This window comes from Oryctolagus cuniculus, chromosome 1, assembly GCF_051225735.1.
Source record: "Oryctolagus cuniculus isolate XC-2025 breed Fujian yellow rabbit chromosome 1, ASM5122573v1, whole genome shotgun sequence".
In the NCBI taxonomy this organism is placed as follows: domain Eukaryota; kingdom Metazoa; phylum Chordata; class Mammalia; order Lagomorpha; family Leporidae; genus Oryctolagus; species Oryctolagus cuniculus.
Genome location: NC_142867.1, coordinates 134,523,537 through 134,551,242, shown reverse-complemented (window position 1 = coordinate 134,551,242; position 27,706 = coordinate 134,523,537). Strand labels below are relative to the sequence as shown.

The following is a 27,706-nucleotide window of genomic DNA, read 5'->3' as shown; positions in this document are numbered from 1 at the left end:
TTTTTTTAAGTTTTGTTGATTTTATTTTGAAAGTCAAAGTTACAGAAAGAGAGGGAGAGGAGAGAGAGAGAGAGAGAGAGAGATCAATCTTCCATTGGTTGGTTAACTTCCCAGATGGCTGCAACGGCCCCAGTTAGGCTAGAATTAAGTTGAGAGCCTGGAGCTTTGTCCCGGTCTCCCACATGGGTGGCAGGGGCCCAAACACTTGGACCATCTTCTGCTGCTTTTCCCAGGCCGTTAGCAGGGAGCTGGATCAGAAGTGGAGCAGCAGGGACTTGAACAGCAGCAGCCTTACCCACTCTGCCATAATGCCAGCCACACAGCGAAGCTATCTTTATGATGAAGGACCCATGGTACATTAACAGCGGAGTGGCAGCTGGGACTCCAGTCTTCATTTTGAGGAACAAGAAGTGGCGTCTAACAGCGCTGCCTGGTTCAGTTCAGAGAGCAGCTTTTCAGGGGCCTCTTGGACCCATTGCTAATGGTGTTTTCCTCACCCAGGACTGTGGGTAGGGGCAGCAGTCTTACTTCCTGGTGGTGCCTGAATTCTTCCTACTACTTCATGCTAACTTGTTCTGTCTTTGCTATTCTCTGAGTCACATCTTGGCCCTGGGAATCCCAAAATGATTGCTTTGTGATTAGAAGTGGCATATCCTGTCTGTCCCTTAAGAGGGGCATTGGCACGGGTAGTACTGGCAAGCCGAGGGGTTTGACGGGAAAGCCATGTGAGGCACGGCATATGTCTTGTCCAGGGTCTAATAACCCCGAGAACTTAAAGACTTCCAAATTATTTTCCTCGGTTTTAATGAGATTGCTTAATGTAATTAGACGCTGTGTAGCGGCAGAGGGTGAGGCAGTGTTTACCCGTCTCCCATCTCCTAGTGATGAAACAGGAACTGGAAAATCGGTCATGTGCTTGTTAAATTATTTATGAATGACCCTGAGGTCTAATGAGATGGATGTTAGTGTTGAAGGTGCATCCGCTGATTTTCCATGGCAGATTGTGGAAGGGTGTTTTCACATCGGAATTATGAACTGCAGGGACAGGCAATTCTGCATCCTGGCAGTGAGCAGCAGAAGCATAACTCGGGTTTGTTGTCTATGCACGGTCTTCCCCAGCATTGCGATTTGGGTTCATCTGTCTGTGCTGTCTCTATGAGGATTTATTAGAGAAAGGCACAGACAGAGCTGGTCACTGATACTTGTTTTTCTAGACAAGGCCAAAGGAACAGAATGACAGCAGTCTCCCAGCTCCTTGGGAGCTAACCCATGGGCATATTCAATGTCTGTAACAGTGGACTTCATTATGTACTCTTAGAGATTTCCAGGCTACAGGGCTGATAATGAGCACGATATAGTGTGTTTCTGTGTTGTTTCTTACAACTGTGAGATGTTACTAGGATGCAAGCAGATATGTCTCAAGCCAGCGTCATAGCCCTGTCAGCTGACTGGAGACATTGAGTTGTCTAATCATTGATATGTCATACCTCTTTTACAGCTGGCAATTTTTTGTAAAGCACTCATGTCAACACAGGGTCACAATCTGATTTGCTCTGTCCTTTGCCTCACTTCATAATTCAGTGGGGGATCTTTTAAAAAATTGATTAATCAATTAATTTTACTTATTTAAAGGTTTATTTTATTTGGAAGGCAGAGTGTCAGAGAGAGAGGGAGACACGCACACACACAGACACACACAGAGACACACACAGATCTTCCATCCGCTGATTCACTCCCCAAATGGCTGCAATGGCAGAGTCTGGAATCAGGGCACTCACCATGTGGGTGGCAGGGCCCCAAGAACCTCAAGAACATGGACCGTCTTATGCTGCTTTCCCAGGCGCATTGTTAGGGAACTGGATTGGAAGTGGAGCAGCTGGGACTTGAAGCAGTACTGATATAGGATGCTGGAATTGTGGGTGGTGGCTTAACCATTGTGGCACAACACTGATCCCTAATTTTATTACTTTGAGAGAGAGAGAGAGAGAGAGAGAGAGAGAAGAAGAAGAAAAAGAAGAAGAGAGAAAGAGAGAGAGAGAGAGAACATATTGATTTCCTATTGGCTGGAGAGAGAGAACATGTTGGTTTCCTGTTGGCTGGTTCACTCCTGAAACGCTTACAACAATCAGGATTGGGCCAGGCTGAAGTCAGGAGCCCAGAACTCAACACTGAGTCTTCCACATGGGTGGCAGGGACCCAGTTACCTGAGTCATCACCATTGCCTCCCGGGTGTGAGTTGGCAGGAAGCTGGAATCAGAGCAGAGCTAGGACTTGAACCTAGGCACTCTGATACGGGATGCAGGCATCCCAAGTGGCATTATTAATAGCTATGTGTACCCCTGGAGAGATCTTAGCAGCTTGGAAAAATTCCAGTCCATTCTTGAAAATGATTATGGAACAGCCCTACATTTTTTTCTTCATAAAACACATTTTCCACGAACTTTTTGAAGACACTTCCTATGCATGGTTTGCAAAACTTTTTTGTACCCAAATAAAATTCTCCATTCATTCCACTTTCCCTAAATGTTTTGAAATTTCCACTTACATATTGGTCAGGAATATTAGAAAGAGACTCATGAGTCTCATTTTGGTCCCTTCCCATGGCTAGTGTGGAAACGTAATGGGCACTCACTCGGTGTAACAGAGACTTCAAAGAGATTGATGAAGGATTTGGGGACTAAGGTTTGCACTGCTTATTAAGTTGGTCTTTAAACATATTCTCTTGAGGAATAAGCACTTATTTTTTAAGCTCGGAAATTTTCATCAGAAACACTCCCGTCTGGTAAGAGAAATCATAATCTTTCCGCCTTACGAGTTACCTTTAGATTGAACAAGGGTTTAGTTGCAGATGTTAGAATCCACAGTCACTCATTTAAACACACAAAGATTTAGTCTGTGGTATCGATAGCCTGCACTGTCAGTGCGTGGTTGAAAAGATAGATTCTGGGCTGGGTTCCCAGGAATGACTCCAAAACCACACTGCTGAACCAGACCACCAAGGTGTTGCTGTCTCTGTGGTCAGGAGGGAGCTGTCTGTCAGGGCACAGTGCCCCTGCAGCAGCTCCTGGCTCAGAGCCGCCCTGCCTTCTCTGCCATCTTTTACACTTGTGAAAGCCTGTCTCATGGGAACAGGCACTTAGCTCAGTGGTTAAGAAGACACTCGTGTCTGCCGGTGCCGCGGCTCACTAGGCTAATCCTCTGCCTGTGGCGCCAGCACCCTGGGTTCTAGTCCCGGTCGGGGCGCCGGATTCTGTCCCGGTTGCCCCTCTTTCTTCCAGGCCAGCTCTCTGCTGTGGCTCGGGAGTGCAGTGCAGGATGGCCCAAGTGCTTGGGCCCTGCACCCGCATGGGAAACCAGGAGAAGCACCTGGCTCCTGGCTTCGGATCAACGCAGCGCGCTGGCCACAGCAGCCATTGGGGGGTGAACCAATGGTAAAAACCAACTGTCTCTCTCTCTCTCACAGTCCACTCTGCCTGTCAAGAAAAAAAAAAAAAAAGACACTCATGACTCACACTGGAGTGCCTGGGTTCAAGTCCCAACTCTGGCTCCTGACTCCGGCGTCTTGCCTTGATGGTTCAAGTAATTGGGTTCTGCCTCCCATGGGGGAGACCTGGATTGTGTTTCCTGCTTGTGGCTTCGGCCCTGTCTCAGCTCCCGCTGAGACTTGGGAAGTGCGCCTAGTCGATGACAGGTCTCTGCCTTTGTCTCTGCTTGTCCAATAAATTAATTTAGAGGCTTAGTCCACTACGCACAGTGCTGCCCCTGTCCGACTTCTTTGAAGAGTTCATCCTCTGCAGCTTCTGCCTTCAGGAACTTTTCCAAACTATCCCCCACGACTTCTAAAAACTTTTCCTGACTAGCAAGTAGCCTCGCCTTTTCCAGCTGTCTCCTAACGCACTGCTGGTGATGTGTGCACCTGCCCTGCAGTATCCGTGGAGGATTGGCCCCAGGAGCCCCCACGGATACCCAGATCCCTGGATGCTCATGTCCCTTGTATACAATGCTGGTGTAATATTTGCCTCGAACGCAGGCTCATCCTGTGTGCTAGGTTACATCTCTGGGTTGTCCAGTGCAGTGTAAATAGTATGTGAATACTTCTCACGTGGAGTTGTTTAGGGACTAATGGCATGGGAAAACAGTCTGTACCTGTTCAGTGCAGCTGCAGTTGATTTTTAAATATATTCAGCGTGAAGTTGATCGAATCCGTGTATTCAAGCACCTGTTGTGTGCCGAGCGGATTGTCTGTATTTTTTTTTGCCATGAAAGCATGGAGTCTAAGTCTTCTGGGAGATGTCTTCCCAGTCCTTTCTCAGGCCTTCTGAGTCCCGAGCGCTCCATGGCTGCTGGAAACCCACCCCCTCAGCAGGTCATAAAACCAGTCAGTGCCTTTTGAAAAAGGAGTGCTCTGCCTGCTTGCTCGGTGAGTCACACACAGTTGTAGAATGTGGGGAGCAATCCGGACTGGACTGAGTTGCTCGAATTAGGACTTATTCTATGCATCTGCTCTCCCACAATATGGCGCTGGGAGAGAAGTAAACAGCTTCCGCACAGCTGCCTCCAGTTCAACCAATTAACTGTAGGACTTGCTCCTGATTGGAGAGCAGCGTACTCAGCCGAGTTGGGATTGGCGGAGGAGGACTATAAAGGAGGAGAGAGACGGCATGCACCAGTAACATCTATGGGGAACATCTAAGGGAACCCGTGCAGCCCCCAGAAAGCCGGCCGGCGGTGTGCCGCTCCCCTGCGGAAGTGGGGAATGCGGCCAGGGGGAACTGCCCTTCCACGGAGGTGGAAGGGATAGTAGCCAACCCGGGAAGAACCAGCAGCAAACCCAGGGAGGGCCGAGCAGACGAAAGAACAGCGCAGGGTCCTGTGTCGTTCCTCCACGAAGAGGGGGAGCGACATAATGGTGCCGTGACTCGGATAGGAAACCTGACTCGGATAGAAAACCTAGGACGGATAGGAAACTTAGGACGGATATGAAACTTAGGAGGGAAGAAACGGGAAGAAATAGGGAAAATATCGGAGAGAGAGACTAGCAAACAGCCTAGGGAAAAGCCGGACGAAAAAGGAGCCGGAAGAAGCTATTGAAAGCCTAGGCATAGACTCGGATTCGGACTACGGGGGGAAGCTGGGAGAAATCTCTAAGGTCGAAAGCGAAAGTGAAAGCTAGAACAAACAGACTCGGACGCGGACTGTGGGGAGAGGCCAGGAGAAATGAGGGAGGAATATCGTTGGAGGAAAGCTTGGGGAAACATACCGGGTAGAGAAAAATGTTAGGGAAATTGAAGCCGCGGGGGGCAGGCCAAGGCGGAGACGAAAGCCACTTTGGGATTCTCAAGTTAGCCCGGGAATAGGGGGCGAAAAGTTGAAACCAGAAGCTGAGACGTAAGCCAGATTGGGATCCGTCTGATTAGCCCGGGGAGCAAAGGACGGGAAGCCAAATCGTGGGGCGGAGACGTACGCTGGGTTGAATTCGCCAGGCTAGCCCGGGGAACTTAGAATAAATCCTAGTGGCGGAGACGCAAGCTACGCTGTGTTACTCGCGGAAGCCGCCGCGTGCAGAGAGAGCACGGGGCGTGAATAGATAGGGAACGCTGGCGTAGGCCGTGGTTCAGACGCGAAAGGGTTAAGCGTGGAGACCGCGGAGCGCGCGAAGCCGGGAAGCCGCGCAAAGCCGGGAAGCTGCGCAGATGAGAGAGGCGCGCGGGCTGAAGCGGCGCAGAGCCGGGAACCCGCCGGCGGGGCGAGGTGCCGGGAAGCTGCGGGGATAAGAGAAACAGAAGTTTGGAAGTGAAGTAAAAGAGAAATGGGAATGCTGGAAGATAGAAGTGAAATGGGAGAGGTAGGAATGCCCGGAGATAGAGAAATAGAGAAAAATAAGGCCTCCCCTCAACATGCCAATTAGAAGGCTTGGATTCGGTCTGCCCGATTAGTGAGGCGATGAGCACCTGGGCGGCTAGCCGCAGGTCACCGAAGACAGGCACGAATTAACATCAGTAAAGCTTCCCCACAATGCAACAATTAGGAGGCTTGGATTCGGTCTGCCTGATTTAAGGCGGTAAGCGCCAGCAAAGCTCGACCAGAGTATGAGCTGCAGGTCACCGAAGATAGGCACAAACCAACACTAATAAGTCTCCCCCACAATACGGCAATGAGAAGGCTTGGATTCGGTTTGCCTGATAGGTTTTGTAAACACCTACAGGCAGTTCTAGCAGAGCAGAGCATGCGCTGCAGGGCACCGAACACAGGCACGCATCAGCGCCTAAAAACCTCCTCACAATGGCGAAGAGAGGACCCGGATTCGGTTTTCCTGATTGATAGGACTTGTAAGAGCCTGTGGCAACTCTAGCAAGTACAGCAGAGTGTGTGCTGCGGGACACCGAAGACAGGCGCGTATCAACGCCAAAAAATAAAAAGAAAGGGGGATCTGTGGGGAGCAATCCGGACTGGACTGAGTTGCTCGAATTAGGACTTATTCTATGCATCTGCTCTCCCACAATATGGCGCTGGGAGAGAAGTAAACAGCTTCCGCACAGCTGCCTCCAGTTCAACCAATTAACTGTAGGACTTGCTCCTGATTGGAGAGCAGCGTACTCAGCCGAGTTGGGATTGGCGGAGGAGGACTATAAAGGAGGAGAGAGACGGCATGCACCAGTAACATCTATGGGGAACATCTAAGGGAACCCGTGCAGCCCCCAGAAAGCCGGCCGGCGGTGTGCCGCTCCCCTGCGGAAGTGGGGAATGCGGCCAGGGGGAACTGCCCTTCCACGGAGGTGGAAGGGATAGTAGCCAACCCGGGAAGAACCAGCAGCAAACCCGGGGAGGGCCGAGCAGACGAAAGAACAGCGCAGGGTCCTGTGTCGTTCCTCCACGAAGAGGGGGAGCGACAGTAGAATGCTTCCCGGCTTTTGGTGAAATCATCTGGTAGGGGAGCCAGCAAATAAATATTCTTCGAAGTTTTCAAACAGATGGGGTGCTATTTCCAAAAACGGCCCTGGTAGGAGCTCCCTGGAAATGAGTACTTGCCGCGTGCACAGCTGCGTCAGAGATGGCTGGGCCCAGCATCCGCCGTGCGGGCGGTGGCGAGCCGTGCAGGAGGACTCCTGGCAAGTGCGAGGGATCTGCTGCCTGCGCTACTGTTTTCTTGCGTTGATGTCTGATGGCTTCACATTGTTCTTGTGAACTTACTTTTTTTTTTTTTACTGAAACACCATCCCCTCTATTTGAGGAGTCTTCAGAAAGTTGATGAAAATGCATCTTATGAAGACATGAGGCTGGTTTCAAAGGTTTTTTGCACCAAAATAAACTTATCTTTTAATTCCATTTTTTCCATGAACTCAGTGAAATCCCCCTTGTGTGTTCTGTAGACAGGAAGTTGGTTCTTAGATGCTCTGTCGTAAGAGGGCTCTGAGGTCCAACTTCTTTGGGAAACACTGCAGTTCCTCTCCTGGTGGATACAGTAACAAGCACAGAACTCAGAGATTCTGCTCAGAAGAAGAAGCCAAGCCCTGTGGTGTAGCAGGTTAAGCTGCCTCCTGTGATGGTGATGCTGGCAGCCCATATGGACTGTGGTTCCAGTCCTGGCTGCTCCGCTTCTGATCCAGCTTCCTGCTAATGCACCTGGGAAAGCAGTAGAAGATGGTCCAAGTCCTTGGGTCCCTGCACCCACGTGGGAGACCCGGATGAAACTTCTGGCTCCTGGCTCCAGATCAGCTCAGCTCCAGCCACTATGACCATTTTTATTCATTTATTTGAAAGACAGAAATGGGGGGCGGAGAGAGAGAGGGGGAAGGAGAGAGATTTTTCATTGGCTGGTTCATTCCCCAAATGGCTGCAACAGTTCCAGCTGAGTCAGGCTGAAGCCAGGAGCTTCTCTGAGGTCTCCCACGCGGGTGCAGGGGCCCAAGCACTCAGGCCATCTTCTTCTGCTTTCCTAGGCCATCACCAGGGAGCTGGATCAGAAGTGGAGCAGCTGGGACTTGAACTGGTGCCCATATGGGATTCTGGCACTGCAGGTGGTAGTTTTACCCACTATGAAACAGCGCCAGCCCCAATAGATAAATCTTAAAAAAAAAAAAAAAAAGGCAGCAACAGCTGAGTGACACAGCCTGCAGGGTTCTCTTCTTTACTAGACTGAAACTTCTTTTTTCCACATTACTTTTGAATGTCCCATAGAATTATTCTCAAATTGAATGCTGTGGAAATTTTGTGCCAACTTTTACACATGGAATTCAGGTTTGGACTAAGGTACCATTTTAAAAATTGAGTATTGAATCCCAATCTAAGGTATTTAGTCCCCTCTCCCATGTTTTTTGATTCATGGAACATAGAATTAAAGCGTGAGTTTATTTTGGTGCAAAATTTTTAAAAAAATGGTCTTCTATGATATGGATTTTCATGAAAATTTCTATGATCACATGTTGACAAACAGAGGGTGAAAGGAAGGGGGAGAGAGAGAGAGAGATCTTCCATCTGCTGGCTCACTCCCCAGATGTCTCCAGCGGCTGAGACTGGGCCAGGCTGGAGCCAGGAGGCAGGAACTCGATCCAGGTCCCCCACGTGGCTGCCAGGAGCCCACGTGCTCGAGCCATCACCTGCTGCCTCCCACGGTGTCAGCAGGAAGCTGGATTAGAAGTGGAGCTGGGACTGGAGTCCAGGGACTCTGATACAGGATGCAGGCATCCCAGGCAGTGGGCGATGCTAAATGCCCACTCTGTGTGTATGCATGGTGTTTTGAGAATCACTTTAGTGATCATTAGACTCGCAAGGCTTCCCTCGTATTTGTTAGTTTGTTTACAGCAGTGTGATCAGCATTCGTCTCACACAACGCTGGGACCTTCAAAACAAGTGACATGTGACTGTGCACCTGCAGGTCCATCTTCCTGCTGCCTTCTATCTGGGAGACCATCCTCCTGCTTTCAGAGTTCGTTGTGACTTTCCTTTTTGTTTAGGTTTTGTTACCTCTGTGTTTTCCTATAAAGCATTACAATAGGTGTTTTCCAGTCTGTAAAATGGTTACATCAGGGACTGTTGCTGCGCAGCGGGTTAACGCCCTGGCCTGCAGTGCCAGCATCCCATATGGGCACCAGTTCATGTCCCGGCTGCTCCACTTCTGATCCAGCTCTGTGCTATGGCCTGGGAAAGCAGTAGAAGATGGCCCAAGTCCTTGGGCCCCTGCACCCACATGGGAGGCCTGGAAGAAGCTCCTGGCTCCTGGCTTCAGATCGGTGAAGCTCCAGCTGTGTGGCCAACTGGGGAGTGAACCAGTGGATGGAAGACCCCTCTCTCCCTCTCCCTCTGTCTCTGTCTCTGTCTCTGTCTCTGTCTCTGTCTCTCCTTCTCTCTCTGTAACTCTGGCTTTCAAGTAAAATAAATGCATCTTTAAAGTGATTTCCGGTGGCATATACCCAAGAATGGGAGCGCTGGAGTGAGCATGTTCTGCTTCAGCAGAGAAACAGCCACCTGTGACAAGCCTGTGGCCTGCAGCCCCCAGCACCTAATATTGTCAGGCTGTGGGAGTTTCACCAATGGGATCACTCATGGGGACGTCTCCTTGTAGAGTAGACTTCCATGTCTCTCATAAGTACTGATGTTTTTTAAGATTTATTTATTTTATTTGAAAGTCAGAGTTACACACAGAGAGAAGGAGAGGCAGAGAGAGGGAGAGAGAGAGAGAGGTCTTCCACCCACTGGTTCACTCCCCGATTGGCCGCAACGGCCGGAGCTGTGATGATCCGATCCGAAGCCAGGAGCCAGGAGCTTCTTCTGGGTCTCTCACGAGGATGCTGGGCCCCAAGGAATTGGGCCATCTTCCACTGCTTCCCCAGGCCATTAGCATAGAGCTGGATGGGAAGTTCTGTAGCCGGGACTCTAACCGGCACCCATGTGGGATGCCGGCACTCTAGGGGGCAGCTTTACCTGCTATGCCACAGCACCGGCCCCAGTACTGATTTTTACTCTCTCTTTGTTTCCACTGCACTTTGTTTCCAAGCGCAGTGCTTGTTTGCGTCTGGTCACATTTTCCTGCCATGCGCTTCATGTTTTCCTTATCAACATGTAGTTCTCTGTGTACTCTCCATAATAATCTGAAGTTTGTTCATTTTCTAATTCAGTCACACATCCAGTGACCATTTGATTAGCTGTGTGCTAGGGACCCCCAGTGCGGAGGCACAGTCTGCATTCCAGGGCTCAGTGTCTCATGCAAACGAAGAAATAATTGCAGCATAATGTATAGGAGCTCTGCCCAAGGGATCTTGGGAAGCTCAGAGGAGAGGGCTCCTCTGTCTGTTTGAAGATCTGTAAGCTCTGTGCGGCTGTGATGCTTGAGCCGTGCCTTGAAGGACAACATGAGCAGCCAGATGAGGCACGGTGGCTTCAAGCCTTGCAGATACACGTAGTGGCTCAGCTGTGAACTGTGGGCTCAGCCGCCTTTCCCAATAGGGGAGGGGCTTGTTCCTTCAGAAGGTCACAGGGCTCTTTCATTGTGCTGAAATACGCGATTCACCACTTCACTATGTTTTTTTTTTTTTTTTTAATTTATTTGACAGGTAGTCATAGACAGTGAGAGAGAGAGAGAGACAGAGACAAAGGTCTTCCTTCCGTTGGTTCACTCGCCAAATGGCCACTTTGGCAGGTGCTGCGCCTATCCGAAGCCAGGAGCCAGGTGCTTCTTCCTGGTCTCCCATGCGGGTACAGGGCCCAAGTACCTGGGCCATCCTCCACTGCCCTCCCGGACCATAGCAGAGAGCTGAACTGTAAGAGAAGCAACTGGGACTAGAACCCAGTGCCCATATGGGATGCTGGCGCCGCAGGTGGAGGATCAACCAAGTGAGCCACAGCGCCGGCCCCTTCACTATGTTTTTGATGTGACAAAATATACGTAATACAAAACTTACCATTTTAGCCATTTTGAAACATATGATCCAGTGGCATCTCCGCCATCCATTGCTGGCATTTTTCATCATCCCTAAAGGAACACAGTGTCCTTTAAACCCTAATGCCTCAATTCCCCCTCCCCCAGCCTCAGGAACCCCTCTTCTATTTTTTGTTTCTATGAATTTGGCTATGCAAGGTACCTCACATGAGTAGATTTATTTATGATGTTTGTCCTGTTGTGTTGGGCTTTTTTCACTTAGCATAATTATTCAGCATTCATTCTTGTAGCAGAATGTTAGACTGAGTAAGTAGTATTCCATTACATGTAAAATATGGGTAGTATATATAATATATTATTACAATATATGTCACTATGCTATAATACATATAATTATGGTGTAATATATTGTTATGATATATGTTATATATTGCATTATAATCTATGTTACAATACGATAATACACATTTTATGTATATATCACGTTGTGTCTACCCATTCACCAATGTACATTTGTATTGTTTGCTCTTTTCACTTATTCTGAATAATGTGGCCATGAACATTAGTGTGCAAATATCTTTTTGAATCCCAGTTCCCAATTTCTTTGTCTGTATATGTAGAAGAGGAACTGCTGGGTCATAGGACAATTCTGTGTGTACTTTTCTAAAGGAAATGTCACTTGTCGTACTGTGTTCTACAGAGTTTGCTCTAGTTTGCATTCCTGCCAGCATTGCAGAATATCTGTGCATCCTTGCCAACACTTACTGTCTTTTTTTTATTATTATTATTTTTAATTTGACATGCAGAGTTAGACAGTGAGAGAGAGAGAAAGGTCTTCCTTCCGTTGGTTTATCCCCCAAATGGCCGATACGGCCGGCACACTGTGCTGATCTGAAGCCTGAAGCCAGGTGCTTCTCCTGGTCTCCTATGCGGGTGTAGTGCCATCCTCCACTGCCTTCCGGGGCCACAGCAGAGAGCTGGACTGGAAGAGGGGCAACCGGGACAGAACCCAGCGCCCATATGGGGTGCTGGCACTGCAGGCAGAGGATTAACCAAGTGAGCCACGTGCTGGCCCCTTTTATTTTGTTTTAAATAGTAGCCATTCTAATGGGTATGAAGTGATACTGTGTTTTTCTTTCTTTTTAAATATTTATTTATTTATTTGAAAGGCAGAGTTACAGAGAGGCAGAGGCAGAGAGAGAGAGAGAGAGAGAGAGAGAGAGAAAGGTTTTCCATCTGCTGTTCACTCCCCAGATGGCCACAACGGCTGGAGCTGCATTGATCCGAAGCCAGGAGACAAGAGCTTCCTTCGGGTCTCCCATGTGGGTGCAGGGGCCCAAGCACTTGTACCGTCTTCCATTGCTTTCCCAGGCCATAGCAGAGAGAGCTGGATCAGAAGTAGAGCAGTTGGGACTCAAACCAGCACCCATCTGGGTGGGATGCCGGCACTGCAGGCGGCGGCTTTACCCACTATGCCACTGCGCCGGCCCCGATACTGAGGTTTTGATCGTTTTCCAAATGGTTGGTGATGTTGAGCATCATTTCATGTGCTTCAGGGACTCTTGGAAATCTTGGGAAAATGATGGAATTTCTGCAGAGAGCGTGTAGCTATGATCACCACATTTTGTATTAACTAGCAAGAGGAGGGCATTACAGATCATCTGAAGCCCATGTAGGGAGTGACAGATGCAGGCTGATATGAGTCTTGTGGGGTTCATGCTGTGGTTAGGTAGCTCTCTCTGTGCCATTGCTGTACAGAGTGGACTGCATGGTTTTAACTGTTGGTAAGAAGTGTAAGAAACTGACACAGTTCTAAGTTGAAATACAAGACTTTTGGACCCAGGGGAGCTTCGGTTCTTCAGGATGTAGCTTTTAGGGAGAGAAGGAGAGAGAGAGAGAGAGAGAGCGAGAGAAACAGAGAAGCCAGTCCTGGAAAAAAGGGCTGGGATGGAAAACTGGCTTAAACATGAGAGCAGAGTAAACATTAAGGATGAGCTCTTGTGGGGAGGAGAGAGTCTGACAGCGTTTCCTACACGGAGAGCCCACACCACAGCAGGAAAGGACAACTAGTACAGGGATTCTTTTAGGCAAAGCTCTAACCAGGGCCAGGACTTGGGATTTCTAATTTAAACAAGGAAAATGTTAACAATTAGAGGCAAGGGCCAAGAAGTGGACAGCTGAGTCATGGGTCGGTTCTGGAAAGATCTAGGTTGGGCAGAATGTTTTTGTCTTTCAGACTCAGTCATTCAGTGCTCAGGTAAGAGAGCCTTGCTTTGGAAGGTCCTGGTACTTGCCAGGGGAAGCACTGTCATGTTGCAGAAATGGGATCAGAATATTGTCAACTTCTGAGTTGGCCCAGTGTTAATCTGGCTGCTCACTGCCCTGGGGCTTGGGGTAACCCCAACAGAGAGAGGTTTGGGGCTCACTTGTCTAAGAGGCCCCAACTGCCAGAGCTGGAATTCTCTAGGGCTGTGGCTCTGGGCCTTTGTTGCACATCAGAATCACTTGGGGGAGCTTTCCAAACCCCTGTGGCTCAGCCCGGCTCCTGGCTCATTAAATCAGGAGCTCGGGGAGGAAGAGGGCACTGGGCATCCGTACTTTCTGAACTCCCCCAGGTGACTCTAGATGTAGTCAAAATGAGGCCCTCTGAGTGACAGGCAAGCAGCTAGAGAGTTATTACACAAGCCTAACTGTCCTCGAAAAAAATGAGTTCTTCAGTAATTTTGGTTGAAACCAGGTTGCTGGGTCAAAACCGTTTCTTCCTTCTGCCTCCACTCAGAAGGGGATGGCTTTCTTGGCCTTGGTGTCAAAAGTGCCTGTGCTTTTCAAACTTTGACCTGCATACAAATTGCCTGTGAGATGTAGGTCTGAGCCCAAGGAGGTTGATGCTCCTGGAGCCCAGTGTGAGTAGCAGGATTTTAGGCTCATAATCATTGAGTTGATTTTACTCACTCTTCTATTCGTCAAATTGTTGAAGTGTATGGACCGGTGTTGTGGCATAGCCTGTCATGCCAACATTCCACCTGGGTACTGGTTCGTGTCCTGGCTGGTTCACTTCTGATCCAGCTCCCTGCTAATGCACCTGGGAATGCAATGGAGGATGGCCCAAGTGCTTGGGCCCCTGCATGCATGGGACACCTAGAAGAAGCTCCTGGCCCAGCCCAGCCCAGCCCTGGTCATTGCAGCCATTTGGGGAGTGAACCAGCGGATGGAAGATCTCTCTCTTTCTCGTTTTTCCCTCTCTGTGACTCTTTCTTTCTTTCTTTCTTTCTTTCTTTCTTTCTTTCTTTCTTTCTTTCTTTCTTTTTTTTTTTTGACAGGCAGAGTGGACAGTGAGAGAGAGAGACAGAGAGAAAGGTCTTCCTTTGCCGTTGGTTCACCCTCCAATGGCCGCCACGGCCAGCGCACTGCAGCCGGCGCACCTCGCCGATCCGATGGCAGGAGCCAGGAGCCAGGTGCTTTTTCCTGGTCTCCCATGGGGTGCAGGGCCCAAGCACCTGGGCAATCCTCCACTGCACTCCCTGGCCACAGCAGAGAGCTGGCCTGGAAGAGGGGCAACCGGGACAGAATCCGGCACCCCGACCGGGACTAGAACCCGGTGTGCCAGTGCTGCAGGCGGAGGATTAGCCTAGTGAGCCGCGGCGCCGGCCCCCTCTCTGTGACTCTTTCAAATAAATAAATCAATCTTTAAAAAATTGTTGAAGGGTACTCACTACCTGAGGCACTTGGCCAGCTGGGTATTGGGACTATGGTTGTGAACACAAGACACAGCCCTTGCCCTGAAGAATCCTAAAACAAGAGGAGAGACAATGAACTCATCAGTTTACAAAAGTTGTGTAAATATAGTTAGAAAAGGTTGAAAAGAAGTGCCCAGGCTGTTATGAAACTGTGTGGTAGGCAGAGGAGACCTAGTTAGGAGAACAGAATTGTGACTCACCAGGTAGAGTGAACCCCAAGAGACGCACGTTGTGTGCTGGAGATTTCTCTGGCTGTAGGAACCTGCTGATGTCTTCCTGTGGCTTCCAAAAACTGTACTTGGTACATTGATCCTCCTTTCCTGCTGTGCATCCCCCCTCGGTGGTCTCAGGCATTCTTTCTGCTTTTCTTCTCTTTCCAAGCTCAGCTTCCATCTCTTCTGAGTCCCAGTTCAGATTTCTAATGTTGATGTGCATCTTCAACCAGGAGACCCGTTAGCATCTAAACCCCAGCATGTTCTGGGGCCAGCCCCTTCCCCTCTTCCCAAAACAGCACTTCTCTAATATTTTTGGCCCCTCAGGCACAGTGTAACATCTCCTTTAACTGACGTGGACTCCACTACTGCTGGCCCGAGGATACAGCACATAGTCTAGACACAGGCTCTGAAATAGGTGTCTGTTATTTTGCGTGATTCACAGGTGATGTGATTTGGGGTAACTAGCCCACTGCAGACGCTGGGTGATTGTTGTTTAAGTTAGTGAGTTGGGGGCAGAGGGGAACGAGCTGTCATTCAGTCCTTGTAGTTTTGCTGGGTGTTGTGTATACCATAACACATTTGTTTCTCCCACTAGCTTTCCAGAATTTATTATTGCCTTTCATGGGAAGGAAGTGAGGCTTGTGGGTGTCAAATGAGTAAGTGGTACACGAACCTCGATTTTTTTTCAATTTCAGAAGCCACCATGTTTTTTGAGTAGGCCTACAACCTTGTGCACTCTAAAGTGCTCTCCAAACTTATTATAAATGTTAGAAAATCAAAGCTCTTTCTTATGTTACTTATGAGTTTTTTTTCCTCAAGTATGTAGTTTTTTTGGTAAAGTCATGCTGTGAAGTCAGCCTGGGTTACTCTAAAACAACTGTATCTAGCTTGCAGCGTGCACTCAATAACTTAGTTCTCTTTCATAGATTTAAATATCATTTCATTTTTCTTCTTTTTCATTTTTTTCTTTCCATGCTTCCTTCTGAGCACTTCTATCGTCATCTTCCAAATCCCTAATTCCCTCTTAAGCTGGGTCTGATTTGCTGTATTTTGCTCAAATATCTAATTATAGCATGCTTAATTTCTTCTATTACGTTGTTTAGAGCTAGAGTTTCCATCTGATTCATATATATATTCTTGTTCTCTGGTGAAATTTTTATCTTGCTGCCTATTTTCCTAAACACACAACTCAGATATTTTAAATCCGTGTCTAATAACATTCATGTCTGTATTATCTATGAGATTATTTCTGTTGTCTGTTTTGCTTTTCTTCTTGGTCTCTTGATGTGGCTGGTCATTTTTAATTGAATGTTGGGCATTATAAATGAAAAATCTGGGAGGTTCTCAATGACATCTTGTTCTACAGAGGATTTATTTTCTTTAGCTTCTGGTTGGCAGTTAGAATTTTAATCATGTTAATTCAATTTCCCTAACTCAGTAGGTGTTGCCCTCCAGGGTTCCCAGTTGGAAGCCCAGAGTATATGCTAGGGTGTCTCCAATTTGGTGGGCCCTGAAATCCAGTTATTGTCTCCTTCTCAGTTGTCACAGCCCTGGTTGGTTGATCGTCCCCTAGCAGTGGTCTTCTGTGCTGCTGCTTTCTCTGCGTGCGGAGCTCACAGATCAGCAAAGTCTGAGGGCTGGTGGTGGCAGGGAGGGAGTGTTGGGGGACTTCTGTGCTTTCTTTGGGAATTTGGCCTTTCAGGTTCTGGTTGTCTTGGTAAGTCTTAGATGGCTCCCAAGAGATTAAAAAAATTTTTGTGTGTGTGTGTGTGTGCAGGGTTTTGTAGGTTTGTCTAACATTGCTGGAAGGTGACATGCATTTGAAACTTAAGCAGAGGGGGCTGGTTCTTGACTCATCAGATTGCCCCAGAAACTGATATCATCCAGGTGTGCAGGTGAGAGATCCTCGGGGGAGCTGCAGCCTGGCTGCTGCCTGCTGGTGCCACAAGAACTTCTGGCTTTCTGCTTGCTTTAACTTTCTGCTTTCCAGTCTGAGAAGCTAACGTGAAAGTGAGTTAATTGGCCAGTATGTGGCTTGATGTGGGATGGGTTTAAATAAATGATGGAGACAAAATCACGCAAGAGACCCACATCCCTGTTACGGCCTGCTGCGAGGTGACCGGGTCGTAATTCGTCCATGAAGGAAGTGACAACCGTGGTGACTTCTGGTGGCCTTGTGGTGCTGATGTTTTGCTGTACTTTGTACTTTCGACGGTTTGTAATTTTGAAGGGTGTGGTAGTGGTGTTTTGAAGCGTTTTCAGTGCTGTTTTTCTGCATTCATACATGTGCATGGACAACATGTGTGCATATAAACACACACACACACAGTGCTCAGAAAGGTCTTGAATGCACACACACGAGTTCTCCTCCATCTCATCCTTGAAAACAAGAAATAAAACATAAACCCAGAAGTTGTTAACCCCCGCAGGGGTTTATGGCTGTAAGATTTCATCACCTTTCTGTCTTATCTGGCACAACAATCTGCTCCAGGCTGATTATTTTTCTGCTTCCTTCTCTGCCAGCATCGGACCTGGAACCTGGGGGAGACCAGGGCGTCTCCTTGTGATGATTACACAGAGAGGAACCCCAGGTCCTTGGAGCCTGGAAGTTGGAGTGAATGCTCCCCCTGGAGCTGATGATACAGTAGCCTGCTCATTCCCCACTCCCCCTTCTATTGTTCCTGTTAGTGCATTCCAAAGACAGCCTACCACGTGCTTTCTGTCCCTAAGAATGTTGGAGTTTAATTATGGGGAAAGTCAAAGACACAACAATTTAAGTAGGAGGATGAAATAGTAACAGAAGTTAATAAAGGTTAAGGGTGATGTGAAGAGTACACGACCAGCTGTGGAAGTCAGATGAGGGAGGGCTGGGCTGGGGGCAGGTGGACAGAATCTGAGGGCGGGAGGAGTGGGAATTCTTGTGGATCGGGGCTGCCAAGGAGTGGCATGGACATCCTTGGCTGGGAGACGCACACAGGCGGGAGATTGGGAAGCAGCAGGGTGGCTCAGGGGCTGAGATGTGCCACTCTCCGAACGTGGTGGCAGGCATGGGGGTTGGGCTGTTATGGTGGAGGGCCTCAAATGCCAGCTGCTGAGCGAGTTTGGATAGTGGGTCAGGGGAGCATCAGAGCTCTGAGTGGGGGAGTGTAGGGACGGTTGTATTGGGACAGGATGCTGAAGAGATGGAGGGAATGGTGTAAGCGGGGGCTTGGCTGTGATCCCCACGAGTCCGGCGAGGATTGGTGACGGGAAAGGGGAGTGAAGACTGGAGAATTCCTTCCATAGAGCGCTGATGACCAACAGGCTGGGCGCACCAGCTGCTGGCGTTTTCTGAACAGCACGTTGCGTGCGTCCACAAGGTTGCCATACATGAACCGTGACCCCTCCTTTCATCTGTGACAAAGCATCAGCTCCCGTGGCACAGCTTCCACACTTTACAGAGGTGGATCCATTCACATAGAAAGCCGTTTGCTGGTACGGAGAATCTTATTTTCCTGTGGACAGCACACATTATACATGTGGATGTGTGTCCTCCTGAAATGAAAAGCCCCAGTGGATCTTGTACTTGGGCCTGTGTGTGTGTGTGTGTGGTGGGGGGACGGCAGTGGGCAGGTGCGTGTCCCTGTGGCTGTGGCTGCTCCCATCGCTGCTGACTCCAGACAGATGTCTCCTCCATCGTGACGCTGCCCAAGGGAACGCCGGGCAGGAGATGCCATATTCCATGTGGGCCGGGCGAGCCCATGTCTCCCACGTGTGACTGACCTTTGGTCTTGCTGAGCTATGGGACCTGTTAATGTGTATCTGCTAGCGGGAGTTCCTTGTAGAACTAGCTCTGAGTAATAGGACCTGTCTCATTCACCTACCCTGGTCTTCTCTAAAGATCACAGTGCACGTGGGCCTATCAGTGGTTCTGAGAAGTTGGGCAAGTGGAGAAGCAAGCGCCCGAGCTCCTTGGCACAGGAGCTGATTCTGCTTCATACTTACTAACGTCTGAGTGTGGAGTCCTGGGGAAAGCCAGGATGGGAACTGCCTTTCTCCCTGGTGACTGCTCTGATGGCCGTGTGGGCCCTTAACTGAAGGAGCCAGTGCACATCACGCTTCCCCTGCTCTGAGCTGTCACCGCGCAAAGACAATTTATGTGCTTTCTCACATCCAAACCTCAAAATGGCCCTCGGCAGGGGGTGGGGAGGGGGTTGGGGGTCTCGGGACCTGGGTTCTGACAAGCAGCGACCCTTGGCCTAGGTTACGCTGGCAGGAAAGCACGGACACAGAACTGGAGTCTGGGCCAACTCCCAGTGAGAGTTTGGGTTCAGTCAATAAAGCAGCAGCTGTCTCATCACACAGGTTTCATGCTTGACCACTTAAACAAACACGATCGTCTCTGCTGGTATAATCTACCTCCCGGCCATCACTGTGGTCAGGAAGGCAGCTTTGGGCAAAGTGAGTCTGTAATGAGAGTCCAAGCACTCACCAGTGCCTTGTCTTCCTCTGCACGGAGCACTGGGGACCGACATGGCCTTGTTCATTCAACCTTTGCCTTCCTGCTGTCACTTTCCCCGAGCCGATGTGGTCTGTCCCCACGGACCTGCCACTCACACCCTCACACTCCTCGCTTGTGGACAATAGTGCAGAGTGGTTAACGAGATTCTCTCGAGCACCCTAGCATGGCACTGAATCTTGATATTCAGAAGACGGGGCAGGCCGAGCAGGTCGTCACCTGCCTTTCCAGTTGTGTGATGGCCGTCGGGAGACTCTCTGATGGGTCTAGGGGTATCCAGGGTGCGGGGAATGTTTTGGTTTCTTTCTCTTCAGTGCATGTGCCTGCTCGGTCTGCAGACATGGCCAGAGCCGTTCTCTATGCTGTCAAGTGCATCCTGCAGGTCCCGAAGTGCCTGCTCGCCCGCCTTCCCTCCTGTGTCTCCTTGACAGCAGGGTTGGAGGATGGACTTGGACTTCTGCCGTTCCCTCCCGTGTACAGGCAGGACCACTGCCGTGCTGTCTGCGTCTGTGTTGATGGTGACATTCAGTGAGTTTTAAACACTTCGAAGCTAAATGGATGTAGAGAAATGCTCCAGCTTGGTGAGGATTATGTCTTCTGTCACTTTCCCTGGATGTGAGGGAAAGGAGAGTTGCCCTAAAATGAAATTTGTGGGTTATCGTCAAGCCTGCTGTGAGTAATTTAGCCTTCACACATTCACTTACTATTCATCCGCCGTGGGCAAGGCACCATGCAAGATCTTGGGCACCAAAATTGTTATGTTATATCCTACCAGATGAGCCAGTGTGTCTGTATGCATGTATGTATGTATTTAAAAGGCAGAGTTACTGAGAGAGAGGAGCACACACACCCACCCAAACACACACACACACACACGCACAGATACAGATCTTCCATCTGCTGGTTCACTCTCCAAGTGGCCTCAATGGTCCAGGCTGGGCCAGGCTCAATCCAGGTCTCCCATGTGGTTGGCAGGGGCCGAAGCACTTGGGCATCTTCTGGTGCTTTCTCAAGCCCATTAGCAGAAAGCTGGGTTGGAAGTGGAGCAGTTGGGACTCGAACCAGCACTCAGATCAGATGTCTGCATCGCTGGTGGCAGCTTAACCCCCTGCACCAAAACGCCAGCTCCAGTCTGTGTGTTTTACAGGAATCCAGACCTTCTGATTGGCAGCCTCCTGGGGCATCCAGCGGTCAGCAGCTCCCTTGCGTTAGGCACATACTTGGAGTCTGGAAGCTTCCCTGGGCTTTTCCACCCATGGGTGGAGGAAGAATTGTCTGCAGAGCTGTGGCGCAGCTGGAGTCTGGGGGTGCAGGGCTCTCTTGTTTCCTGAGAGGTAGAACTGCCCCTCCTCCTCCTCTTAAAAACTTTATTTTTTTTTAATTTGCTGCATCCGTTTCTTCTGGAAAATTAGGAATGGTTGTGAGGTCAGAGCTCTGCTCAGCCAGATTTAATGATTTCAACATCCTGGTGCAGCTGGACTTCACAAATCCCAGATGCCTGGGTCCTGTCCCCCGAGGCTCCAGGCCTGGGAATCTCTGCTACCAAGATCCAGGGCATCCCAGCTGAGCATCTGAGTTTGTGAACCAGCGCACCATGACCGTGCATGAGCGCAGTGACCATGAGACCATGGAACCCTTGGAGACTTTGGCTCACAGCAGCTGCTTTCCAGTTCCCGTCTCGGTTTGACATTCAGTCACCTCTGTCTCCAAAGTCCTGTTCTCTGTGTTGGTTTAAAAAATTTTTTTTGTAATAAAGAATGCCACTGCTCTCATTTAATTTCATGTTTTCCGTGAGGTGCTTTATTCATTCTTGTCTTTATCAATGACTTTGAGAGGGTGCAACTGTTTGGTTTTCTTCTTTTAAAACACCTTTTTTTTAAAAAAAAAAAATTTATTTATTTGAAAGAGTTACACAGAAGCAGAGGCAGAGGCAGAGAGAGGTCTTCCATCCGCTGGTTCACTCCCTAAGTGGCTGCAACGGCTGGAGCTGTGCTGATCCGAAGCCAGGGGCCTGGTTCTTCTTCTGGTCTCCCATGTGGGTGCAGGGTCCCAGGCTCCTGGGCCATCGTCGACTGCTCTCCCAGGCCTTTTCAGAGAGCTGGATCGGAAGCAGAGCAGCCACGACTTAAACCGGTGCCCATTTGGGATGCTGGCACTGTAGGCGGCAGCTTTACCCTCCATACCACAGTGCCGACCCCAACTATTTGGTTCTAACTTTCTCCTTGGCAAGGAAGACGTCATCTCAGGATATGATAGGACTCTTGTTTTTCACTGAGCAGTTCCCTGTGGTCCTTGTGCCCTCTTGGCGTTTGCCTTTGACCTGTGGGAATTCAAATTCTTTCTGTCCAGTGGGAAACCCTTAAGTTCCTCAGTCTGTAGATGAATCATCTAGTGACTGTCCAAGAGGCAGCCTTCCTTTCTTTCTTTCTTTTGACAGGCAGGGTTAGACACAGAGAGAGCTACAGACAGTGAGAGACAGAGAGAAAGGTCTTCCTTCCATTGGTTCACCCCCCAAATGGCCGCTATGGCCAGTGTGCTGCGCCGTTGCGAAGCCAGGAGCCAGGTGCTTCTTCCCGGTCTCCCATGCGGGTGCAGGGCCCAAGCACTTGGGCCATCCTCCACTGCCTTCCCGGGCCACAGCAGAGAGCTGGACTGGAAGAGGAGCAACCGGGACAGAATCCGGCGCCCCAACCAGGACTAGAACCCGGTGTGCCAGTGCTGCAGGCGGAGGATTAGCCTAGTGAGCCGTGGCGCCGGCCAGGCTGCCTTTGTTAAGCAGTGGCTGTCGGGGAGGTTGTGGGTGACTCTCCACTGGGGTGGCTCTGACACTGCTGAGCTTCTGAGAGCTGCTCCAGCAGTGGATACCTTCAGCAGTGAAACCCTGCTCACCGCCTGGGGAGATTTCTACCTGTTTCTGCCTTTGCTGGCTTATTTTGTCTGTCTCCGGTTGGTGTGATTTCTAATGCCTGCTCACATCCACACCTTGTCATGTTTTAGTGTAACCACTGTTAAATGCTTTACCGTTGGTAGAACATATTGGGGTAGCATGCCTGAATTAGCATTAGAGGCGGCTGCCTCTTGGCTGTGGGCATTAACGGTGCTGCTGATGTCTTTTTCGGGCTGGGTGTTTGGATCTGTTTATGGGGCCCACCTGCTGCCAGGGATTCAGGGCAGAGGTGGAAATCAAAGCTATGGATGGCCGTTACCTGGCTGCGTAGCTGCTGCCCCGGCCTTGGCTCTGAAGAGACGCTTCCCTGCCCCTCTTTTGCTCGCATCCCGGGTTCCATGTTGCTGGGGGTGTCTGGTTTCCCCGTGGCCCCGTAGTTGCAGCACAGGTCTCTGATGCAGATTGTGGTGTAGTTCCCTTGTGTTGATTGCCCGGAGGTTCCCCAGAGTTGGCTGATCCTGCTGGCGGGGAAGGGGAGGGAGCAGTTGACCAAGCCTCAAAGTTTCTGAGGATTCTGAGGCCGCAGGAATTTGTGGGGTCAGTGATGGCGCTGGGGACCACATCCTGCAGGGTTTGACTTCTTGGAAGCCTGAGCCTAAACCACCTCACATTTAGGAGGGAGAAGGATGAACCTGCTGTGTGTGGCCAGGTGCTTCGAGAATCATCTGGTTCTGAAATCTGCTCGTCAGGTTTGTAACGGGGGACTGGTTTCTGACCTGGAGTCTGTCTTCTAGTATCTTACAGAAGTGATTTCCGTGGGTTTCAAAACCTGCATTTCAGATTCTTGTAGAAATGATTATACAACTTTATCTAATCAAGTGGTCTCAGTCCTGTGCGATGCCTTCCTAGCCTGGTGTCTAAGGAGAGGTATTGCCAATGGAGAACTAAGAAGCAGGTGTTTTTTGGACTAATATCTTTATTCCCACTGAATTTTAAAAGAGTTTCCTAAGAGTAGTTGGGAATAAGGATTAAACATGGTCCATCTCCACTTGACCTTGTCTCTCTTGCTCTCGCTTTCACTCTCTCTCTCTTAGGATTTATTTATTTATTTGAAAGGCAGAGTTAGAGGGAGGAAGAGACAGATCATCTTTCTGCTGGTTCACTCCCCAAATGGCTGCAATGGCTGGAGCTGGGCCAATCCAAAGCCAGGAGCCAGGAGCTTCTTCCAGGTCTCCCACGTGGGCTCAGGGGTCCAAGCACTTGGGCCATCTTCCACTGCTTTCCCAGGCCAAAGCAAGAAGTGGAACAGCTAGGACTTGAACCAGTGCCCATATGGGATGCCAGCACTGCAGGCTGCTGCTGTAACCATTAAGCCACCGCGCTGGCCCCCTGATCTTGTGTGAGCAGGAAGCAGTAGAATTTGCGTCTTAAGATGAAGCAGGTGCACGAACCATTACTGTTTTAGAAAGCCCTCAGACTGTTTACTCGGACAGAAATCAGGAAGGAGAATTCTGGTGGCAGTGGGGTGTCTGTGGATGAGCAATGCGATGTTCAGCTTCCCGGGACAGGAGCTGGAATGGTGCTACCCAAAGCTAGCAGCAGAGCACGATGCAGTGAACCCGTGCTGTCTCTGCATGGGGAAAACAGGATTGCTGGCGCGGCTTTCAGAGGCGTGTACCAGTCAGGGAGCGTGTGAGCGAGTCAGGCACACACTGACTTACCAGCGTGCACGTCACGGACTCCTGAGCAATGCTCTGCATGATTTTTTTTTTTTTTTTTCTGAAATGACTAAACAGGAGGTGTGAAATTCAGAAAGGTCTCTTTTGGAGAATTTCTGATAGTGTCTTGGAGGAACCTTTAGTTCCACTTTACAGTCGTTTGGGAAACCATGGCACCACTCTCTGTTTAATTGTTTTGATTCAGACTAAAACTTCTGCCACTTGCAAAACTGGCATCCGTGGCAGAGCGGTGGCTGCTCCACTTCTGATCCAACTCCCTGCTACTGTGCCTGGGAAGGCAGTGGGGGGTGGTCCATGTACTCAGACCCCTGCCACCCTCGTGGGAGACCCAGATGTGCTCCTGGCTCCTGGCTTTGACCTGGCCTAGCCCCGCTAGTGCGTCCATTTGGGAAGTGATTGAGGTTGGAGGAGCTCTTTGTCTCTTTCTCTTTGTCATTCTGCCTTTTAAATGAATAAAATACATCTTAAAAAGATCGAGATACAATTCTTTAAAATTGGCCAGGCAATATACTTTGGTTTGGGTAACACCTGCCATTTTTCCATAATTGGTGAGAAAAATAGTTCTACTACCAATGCTTTTGTTTCAGATACCTGCAAAGCAAATAGTTTGGTGATTCCCCAAATCGGAGATTCTTTTGATTGTTTAAGAGCCCTGTCTGTAATTCTTTCGGATAAATAAATAAATCTTAAAAAAAAAAAAAAGGAAAAAGAGCTGCAGATGTTAAGATGAATAGTTCTTGTTCGTGCTAAAAAACTTGCTGTTCCTCTATCAGAATTACGTCTGGCTGCTGGTTGCCGAGGGAAGAGGTAGGCAGACCCGTGCGTGGCTGTAGCTGGAATGTGATTCTGCCAGTCCCTCTTGTTTATTTTAGCCGCCCTACACCTTTCAGGGTGGCCCACATTCTCACATATTAAGTTTTAAATTTTTATTTTTAGGGACCGGTGCTGTGGTGTAGTAGGTTAAGCCTCCGCCTGCTGTGCCTTGCCAGCATCCCATATGGGCGCCGGTTCATGTGCCGGCTGCTCCTCTTCCAATCCAGCTCTCTGCTATGGCCCGGGAAAGCTGTGGAAGACGGCCCAAGAGCTTGGACTACTATGTGGGAGACCCGAAAGAAACTCCTGGCTTCAGATCAGCCTAGCTCCATCCATTGTGGCCATATGGGAAGTGAACCAGTGGATGGAAGACCTGTCTCTCTGACTCCGTCTCTGTCTCTCTCTCTCTGTAACTCTACCTCTCAAATAAATAAATCTTAAAAAATTAATTTATTTTAGCCGGCGCCGCGGCTCACTAGGCTAATCCTCTGCCTTGTGGCGCCAGCACACCGGGTTCTAGTCCCGGTCGGGGCGCCGGATTCTGTCCCGGTAGCTCCTCTTCCAGCTCTCTGCTGTGGCCAGAGAGTGCAGTGGAGGATGGCCCAAGTGCTTGGGCCCTGCACCCCATGGGAGACCAGGAGAAGCACCTGGCTCCTGCCTTCGGATCAGCGCGGTGTGCCAGCTGCAGCGCGCCAGCCGCGGCGGCCATTGGAGGGTGAACAATGGCAAAGGAAGACCTTTCTCTCTGTCTCTCTCTCTCTCTCACTGTCCACTCTGCCTGTCAAAATATATATATATATAATTAATTTATTTTTAGACATGTTTGTTTATTTATTTGAGAGGCAGAGAGAGAGAATGAGCGAACTCCCATCTCCTGGTTCATTCTCCGGATGCCTGCGACAGCTGGGGCTGAAGCCGGGAGCCAGCGAATCAGTGCAGCGTGGGCTCAGGAACCCAATCACTTGAGCCCCCACCACGCCTCCAGGAGTCTGTGTTAGCAGGAAGCTGGCGTCTGAAGCAGAGCTGGGTGTTGAACCAGGAACTCTGATATAGGATGCGTACATCTTAGCCTTTGGGCCAAATACCCGTCCCTTGATTTCATTTATTTTTTATTATTTTATTTCTTTTTGAAAGACAGAGTTACAGAATGAGGTAGAGACAGAGAGAGAGGTCTCCCATCCACTGGTTCACTCCCCAAATGACTGCAAGGCCAGAGCTGAGCTGATCCGAAGCCAGGAGCCAGGAGTTTTCTTCCAGGTCTCCCACGCGGCGCAGGGGCCCAAGGACTTGGGCCATCTTCCAGTGCTTTCCCAGGCCACAGCAGAGAGCTGGATCAGAACTGGAGCAGCCGGGACTCGAGCTGGCACCCACATGGGATGCCGGCACTGTAGGCTGGGGCTTTAACCCACTGCGTCACAGTGCTGGCCCCTTAATTTGATTTTTTTTGACAGGCAGAGTTAGAGAGAGAGAGAGAGAGAGAGAGAGAAAGGTCTTCCTTTGCTGTTGGTTCACCCCCCCAAAATGGCCGCTATGGCTGGCTCACTGTGCTGATCAAAAGCCAGGAGCCAGGTGCTTCTGGTCTCCCATGGGGTGCAGGGCCCAAGCACTTGGGCCATCCTCCACTGCACTCCCTGGCCACAGCAGAGAGCTGGCCTGGAAGAGGGGCAACCGGGACAGAATCCGGTGCCCCGACCAGCACTAGAACCTGGGGTGCCGGCGCCGCAGGCGGTGGATTAGCCAAGTGAGGCGTGGCGCCGGCCCAATTTGATTTTTAATTGACATATCATTACATATGTTTATGGCATGCAATGTGATGTTTTGATAGGTACATACATTGTACAGTGATCCAATTCGAGTAATTAGGATATCTGTCACCTCTAATATTTATCATTTCCTTGTGGAGGGAGCATTAAAAATCCTCTTCTAGCTCTTCTTTAAAAAAAAAAACAGATTTATTTATTTAATTGGAAATCAGAGCTACACAGAGAGAGGAGAATCAGAGAGAGAGAGAGAGAGAGAGAAAGAGAGATCTTCCATCTGCTGGTTCACTCCCCAGTTGGCTGCGAGGCCAGTACTGTGCTGATCCGAAGCCAGGAGCCAGGAGCTTTTTCTGGGTCTCCCATGTTGGTGCAGGGACCCAAGCACTTGGGCCATCTTCTACTGCTTTCCCAGGCCACAGCAGAGAGCTGGATCAGAAGGGGAGTAACCGGATCTTGAACTGGCACCCATATGGGATGCCTGTTACAGTTGGCGGCTTTACCCGCTACACCACAGCGCTGGGCCCTAGTTCTTTTTAAATACTCAGTAAGTCATTGTGAGCAGTAGCACACCTAGAACTGTTCCTCCCACGTGTAACACTGGCCCCACCCCCACCCCTCCCTTTCCTGCACTCTGGTAACCAAAGATTCTTCTAATTATTTTATTTTATTTTTAGATTTATTTATTTATTTGAGAGGCAGAGAGAGAGAGAGAGAGAGAGAGAGAGAGAGAGAGAAAGGTCTTCCCTCTGCTGGTTCATTCCCCAAATGGCCAAAACAGTCGGAGCTGGGCTGATCTGAAGCTAGGAGCCAGGAGCTTCTTCTGGGTCTCCCACATAGCAGAGAGCTGGATCAGAAGTGAAGCAGCTGGAGCCGGCGCCGCGGCTCACTAGGCTAATCCTCCACCTAGCGGCGCCGGCACACTGGGTTCTAGTCCCGGTCGGGGCGCCGGATTCTGTCCCGGTTGCCCCTCTTCCAGGCCAGCCCTCTGCTGTGGCCAGGGAGTGCAGTGGAGGATGGCCCAAGTGCTTGGGCCCTGCACCCCATGGGAGACCAGGAAAAGCACCTGGCTCCTGGCTCCTGCCATCGGATCAACGTGGTGTGCCGGCCGCGGTGGCCATTGGAGGGTGAACCAACGGCAAAGGAAGACCTTTCTCTCTGTCTCTCTCTCTCACTGTCCACTC

General features: G+C 49.8%; 1 protein-coding gene across 7 annotated transcripts in view; it reads left to right on the top strand.

Moving 5' to 3' along the window:
- Positions 1–27,706, top strand: part of FRMD3 (FERM domain containing 3) — a 287,141-nt gene that overhangs the window by 53,668 nt on the left and 205,767 nt on the right. The gene's annotated exons all lie outside the window — the stretch shown is intronic.